The sequence below is a fragment of the Uloborus diversus genome, chromosome 10 (genome assembly GCF_026930045.1).
Source record: "Uloborus diversus isolate 005 chromosome 10, Udiv.v.3.1, whole genome shotgun sequence".
NCBI lineage: Eukaryota > Metazoa > Arthropoda > Arachnida > Araneae > Uloboridae > Uloborus > Uloborus diversus.
In genome coordinates, this window is record NC_072740.1 from 95454908 (window position 1) to 95460907 (window position 6000).

Below are 6000 nucleotides of genomic sequence, written 5' to 3' on the forward strand. Positions count from 1 at the left end.
TTCACATTATGAAAGTTTATTCCAGTAAATGAATTTTCTAATTTTAAAAAGTACATAATAAATTCACCATTATTTTTTTTAAAGAGATAAAACAGATTCTTGTCAGCCACGTCTTAAGATAAAGTCCTGCTCACCCTTGTTTGTAAAACATGTCATGGTGCCACCTTTCTGTAGAGGACATGACATTTATCTTACCTTAGCCTTTTAGAATTGCACTAACAGCACAGAGTGGTGGCTGACTCCCCTGAATAAAAATGGAATTCTCTAAAAGAGCTTCCCAAAAAAGGATTGACTGACCAAGAAATCACAGCGTAAGGTTCTGAGAAAAGGTCAGTATGAAAGAATGTTGAAAGAAAAAATTGTGGACTAGAATAGCAATTGGATGTTGACTTATAGGGGTTCCTGCAAATGTGCTTCAAGTTAGAGATTTTAGCCCATTGAAATTAGCATTGAGCCAACCATAAGGAAAATAAATGTTGAGCTACCAGGTTAGTCGAGTTATCCGTAAGTCAAGTTTCCAAAGTTTCACTCTACATGAAACTAAAAGTTTGAAATCTCTGGCAACTGTCCACATGAGACGGTGAAAGTCAACATTTTCTTATTTAAAGCTTTCACAGTATTTAAATGTGTTTGAGAATAAAGAAATTGTAGCACAATTAAGTCTCAGAAGTGTAGAGTTGATGCTAAATATCTCATATCAGAACAAAAAATTTATATTGTGTGTATTCTTATATATACTGCCAGCCCCGCTTAAACGGATAACGGATAAACAAATACCCCGAATATGAATAAAACCTTTTGGAACCGAATACTTCCCCACTGAGGAAATGTCAAAGATCCTCGCTTAATCGAACAATATTGATCAGTTTTCACAATATTTTGCTAAGAAATTTTTTAAATAATTTAAAAATTAATTACTTATAAACCATTATTCATGTAAAAATATTAAATTATATTTTTTGCATACAACAGATGAAGTTGTAAGTTGCATTTTTTTCCTTGCGCCCTTCTAATATATATTTAAAATTATTATACCTATTATTTTGTCGTTCACTTAGCTTGTTTCAATATATTTTTACCAAAAACATTACTTCCATTATATAGTTATTGATTCATTATTATTACATTTTAAGACATGTTGTCAATTTGGTATGATAAAGAGTATTTCCCCGCTTAATCAAATAATATTTCTTGGAACTGACAGTATTCAATTAAGCGGGGCCGACAGTATATATATTTTCAAAATCAGAGTAGAGCAAATATATATATTATAATATTAAAAAAATAAAAATATTTCAAAGTTTCCCATTAAATTATATTCTTCCAACTCTGATTGGAAAAATATTCAGGTGCATACCACTTCTCAAGTAGCCAATGAAATACTTTCACAACAAAATTTTCAACAATATAACTAACTGTTCTTGAAGTAGAAGGGATTTCTGTTGTCAATTTATATTTGAAATACTTGACTTATGACCATTATCCTAAAAAAATTAGTACCATCTACAAGAAATTAAAAAAGTGTATCCTATTCATAACATCAATGAATTAAAAGCACATTGTATACGTTGACCTACATCAGTACGGTGAACACCATTTTACTCTAAATTAAAAAATTTTATTTCAAGGTATCTGTTTTTGCCTAGCACAATGAAAAAAAAAAAAAAAACTCTAGGTTTATTCTTCTGAACTAATTTTAAGTACTACATTCAAAGTTATTTCTGGTAGGAGATTTTTGTTATGACAGCATCTCATGTATATAGATTGAAATTTCAAATGCTTCTTAAGCTTTTATTTGGATGATCTACGCACAAAATCAAATCTAGATTAAATACATCATCATTATGCGATTTTTAGGAAGTTTCAAATCATTTGGAACTATGTTTTAGCCGAAAGAGTTGTAAGATTTTCTTAATTACTGTATTTTTCAAAATAAATAAATAAAATTTTCTGAAAAATTAATTTTTAAAGAAAATCTTCAGAAACGCCCACCTTCAGAAAATCTCAAGTTATTTGGCCCATTTTAAGCCTATATATTCTAAGAAAACCTTGAGAATAAAAATTTGAAGATTTTTTTCAGACTTTTTTACAGAAGATCTACAGATCTTAAGTCTCTAGATTTTCTTAAGATTTAGGTTTAAAAGTGGGCCAAATACCTTCAGATTTTCTCAACTTCAGAACATTCTGCAGAAAATCTAGAGATCCTCAGTCTGCAGATTTTCTTAAGATGTAGGCTTACGAAGTGGGCCAAATACCTACAGATTTTCTCAACTTTTTTTTTTAAGTTTTTTTTGAGATCCTTTCTAGTGGGGAATCACTTAATACCGTCTCATAAAAAATTTTCAGTGTTAAAGAAAAACAAAAAATGAACTTTCTTGAAATAACGTATTATTTCTAAACAGAAATATCTTACCTCAAAGTACTTGTCATAAATGAAAAGAAAACGTAACATTAATTTGAATGTATATAAAATGATAGTTACGTCAAAAAGTCTAAAAAAATGAATTAAAAATATTTAACAAATGAGAAAAAACTGTAAAGTAAATCTCATTGTTCAAATAACTACAGTTCATTTTATGGAGTCGGTCTTTTGGACCTGTTCGTTCGTGAACGACACATCTGTACTAATCCGGTAACCACACCAATAGTTGAGTTACATTTTTTAAATAAAAATGCAGCAATCGAAAGAGTACATTTAAGGCTTCTATGTAAAGGGAGTTGAATTATTTAACAACTTGGTTCTACAATCGGCGGGTTAAAAATAGTATTTGTACAAAAGCCTCATTGCAGAAAACTGGTGTTCAAGCTTTAGCTGTGTTGCCTGATTGATGTTTGATTATTTTATTCTGTAGATGAAAACCATTTAATTAATACAAATTAAAAACAAATAAGATATGAAAATGAGGTTCATTCCAGTAAACATTTCCCGATACAATTTTGTTGAATTTGTGAACTAAGTTATCTTTCTAGATTCACCTTAAGCAAGGTTGCCAACCTTGAAGAAGCAATTTGAGGAGCATCTGTGGTGATTTTGAGGAGCATTTCGAAATTTTGCGGAGCAGCTCGATATTTTGCATGAAATTCAATAAAAAAAAGTAAAATCGCTTATCCAAAATTGTTCTTGAGCTTTAAAAATCATTTTAAGCACTAACATAATAATCAAAAACCGCTGTCATGCTTGAAAACGCTCGGCCGGAAAATGCGGAGCAAAAGAACTTTTTTGCGGAGCTGCGGAGTTTCTCTATTTTTGCGCAACAACTCCGCTCAATGCGGAGCAGTTGGTAACCCTGCCTTAAAAGTGACATTTTACTCAACTTTTCATCAATTGTTTTACGACAAAGCAACCAGCGAATATTATAACGTATTTATAAATGCTAGAAACGAGGGATTAAATTTTGCCTTGGAATTAAAATGTCGGATAAGTTAGCCTGTCATTTTCAAGGAGCTGTAGGTACGGTGACATATGCTTCGTTCCGTACAAGTCATTTGCCCTCCTCCCCCGTTATTGAAATTTAAGCCCTTGGCTTCGGAAGACAATTTAAGAAACTTCGTCAAATTTAGCGAGAATCGGAAGGTTCTGGAAAAGGTGATCAGCATGTCCCGGTCTTAGAATGTTAACGAGACTAGAGCGGCTGCTTATAGAACCCCTTCAGTAGGACAGGTCGAGCTATCCAGAAGTTAGGTTTCCAGAAAACTTTGGACCCAACCTTGTTTCTAGTATTTATAAATCCACCATAATATTCGCTGGTTGCTATGTCGTAAAACAATTGATGATAAGTTGAACGAAATGCCACTTAAGGTAAATCTGGAAAAATAACTTAGTTCACAAATTCAACAAAAATGTACCGGAAAATGTTAATTGTAATGAACCTCATTTTCACACCTTATTTGTTTTAAATTTGTATCAATTAAATGATCTTCATCTACAGAATAAAATAATCCAACATCAATCAGGCAACACATCTAAAGCTTGGGCACCAGTTTTCTGCAACCACGTTCCTTTGTATAAATACTTAATTTTATCCACGGAAATTTTGGAATCAAAATGGCGGATGAGTCACCTCCGCTTTAATAGCGGTCTTAGTTTCAAGTGTTCATTTCTAGCTGATTTTGGCGGATTAAAAAAAAAAAATGTCGTCCAACTTCGAGACCTTGTATTTCAATAATACAGGAACAAAAGGCAAACGATTTATGTATCATAAGACATGTTTCACTATGCTGTATCAATTAATACTTATGTTACAAACAATTGCGTGTCACAACGACACACGATAGAAGTGAAAATTTTACCTTTTCCTTTTTTTACATTATGAACTGTCATTGCACCCGCACGTTTTTTCTCCCATCACTTCTTGTTCTTTTCGCGCCTGACTTTGGAGTATTCATAACAAAATTGTATATTTGAATGAAGAAAATAGATTATAAGTAATGAAAAAACTAAATAGTACTCGAAATCCGCTTTTTCATTATTACCAAAAACAATGAAAAATATTAGTATTTATAAAGTTAATTTTGTTAATAAAAGTAAACAAACTAATTTCAAGGCTCTACTTACGCAATGTGAAATGCTTTCTTTAAACTGTTGACTTGACTTGAATTATATGCTTGCTTAATTTCAGCCTTGAAATGAATTTGTTAAACTTATTAACAATTTTCTTAACTTTATTATTGCTACTGTTTTCAGCAACAATTATAAAACACTACGTCACTTCGTCACACAAAACGCTTGCGTATCGGAATTTCAAAGCCCTTCGAATAGGATATTTCACTTCCAAAAAAAAAAAAAAAAACACACACACACACACATTATAAGAGTAATGTACGTATTCCCGGAAAATAAACCTGACAGCTTGATCATATTTGCTCCAAGTCCGACTTTAAAATTTAGTTAAACGTTTTCCTGGTACTTAGCTTTCGTATTCTGTATACATTGGAATCAGAAAATAATTATTTTTCTATACATATATTGAATTTCCTTTAATAATTTGTCGAAAATAATATTGTATTAAGTGCACGAATTTACGATTTACCTACCATAATTAAGTTAACTTTGTGCCATGTAATGCAGCTGAACTGAAATTACACTCCTGTTTGTGAAAATTGCAACACCATGAAGTCATCATAGTTGAATGAAATTTAACACACAGTTGAGTGGTAATGGTACAAATAAATGATTACATTTTCAAACCAAACAAACAATAAAAAGAGATAGAAATTAGTATTTTGTGTGGCCACCACGCGCCGCAATAAGAACTGCTTGCTACACGACTCGGCATGGAGTGAAACAAAGTTTGAATATCTGCCTGCGGAAGAGCATTCCATATTGTTTGTATGCGTAACCAAAGATCGTCTGTCGAAGCAACAGGACGAGGATCACGAGCGAGACGCCGCCCAACGAAACCCCACACATGTTCAATCGGTGACATATCCGGGGAATATGCAGGCCAAGGAAGAAGCTGTACCTGCTGCGAATCAAAGTAGGATTTGACAGTCCTGGCGACATGTGGACGTGCATTATCCTGCTAAAATACAGCCCCTGGCAATCCTTGCAGGAAAGGAATAGCTTAGGACTGTAAAACTTCGTTTATATATCGAGTACTGTTCAAATTGTCCACAATTTGTAGAAATTATGATCGTCCATGATATGCTATGGCACCCCAGACCATAACTCCGGCTGTTCGTCCACTGTGACGTTCGATAATGCACTCCGGAATGTGCCGTTCACCGGCATAGCGCCTGACACGAATTCGGCCATCATGGTGCCAGAAATTGAAGCGGGATTCGTCAGAAAAGAAGACCTGCTGCCAATCAGCAAGCCTAATCCTATGCACATTGGCCCATTGTAGCCACAGGTGGCGATGGTTTTGCGTGAGAGGAATCCTGTATAAAGGAATCCTTGCGCGCAGACCACGCTGCAGCAGACGTCTCCGAATTGATGAAGCACACAACGAAACACCTGTAGCTGTTGACCACTGTGCTGCCAATTGTCTAGAAGAAGCT